This window comes from Halyomorpha halys, unplaced genomic scaffold, assembly GCF_000696795.3.
Source record: "Halyomorpha halys isolate HHAL.00 unplaced genomic scaffold, Hhal_1.1 Scaffold234.1, whole genome shotgun sequence".
Classification (NCBI taxonomy): domain Eukaryota; kingdom Metazoa; phylum Arthropoda; class Insecta; order Hemiptera; family Pentatomidae; genus Halyomorpha; species Halyomorpha halys.
Window position 1 is genome coordinate 444,993 of NW_027111802.1, and position 707 is coordinate 445,699.

Genomic DNA, 707 nt, shown 5'->3' on the forward strand with positions numbered 1-707 from the left:
TTCTTTATTCATTTTATAGATCTAGTTGGTGTTATGTAAAAAGGGTGAATCCAATAATATCTAAAAGATTATATTTTGTTTTGTAAAATTGTTTTTGGATAAAAACGTAAAATATATTTGTTTGAAGAGAAGATTATTAGGATTGCAATAAGTAAAGGACACAAATATGTAAAAAGTTATTTATTAGTGCCAACATTTCAGTCGTCGTCAGAGCTAAGAGCAAATAGCAAGAAAACAACTGATTTTATATCTAGGGTCGCCCGTAGCTCAGTGGTTAAGACACAGTCTTACCAATTTGATGTCTATTGGCGGCGCCGGTTCGAATCTGCCCTGGGGCTTTGACTTTTTTCATTGAGTGGTGGTCCCACAAAATGAAAAACTTTGACCCCCAACCATGGTTAGGCAGTATAGGACTCCAATGGGGAGTCTTGGCCGGAAAAGAAAAAAAAAACATTATATGTATATAAATAGTGTTGAAAGACATGTATAGTCTAAGTATTATAAGAAGATAGTGGATGTATGATAAAATTAAGTAAGAGGAAAGAACAAATAATAAAATAAGTTTGAAATTCTATTCAGTGAATAAATGATCAAAATGAAAATTATTTAAAATAAAGTAGGAAATAAAACATATATGTAGGTAATTAAATATGTAAGTAAAATGAGGGGATTAAAAAAATAAAATAATAATTTATATAATCCAAAAG

General features: G+C 29.7%; 1 protein-coding gene across 1 annotated transcript in view; it reads left to right on the top strand.

Annotated features, from left to right (window-relative positions):
• The window catches only part of LOC106679933 (dedicator of cytokinesis protein 1), a gene marked incomplete in the record, with an annotated part of 79,196 nt that overhangs the window by 76,430 nt on the left and 2,059 nt on the right, over positions 1-707 (top strand).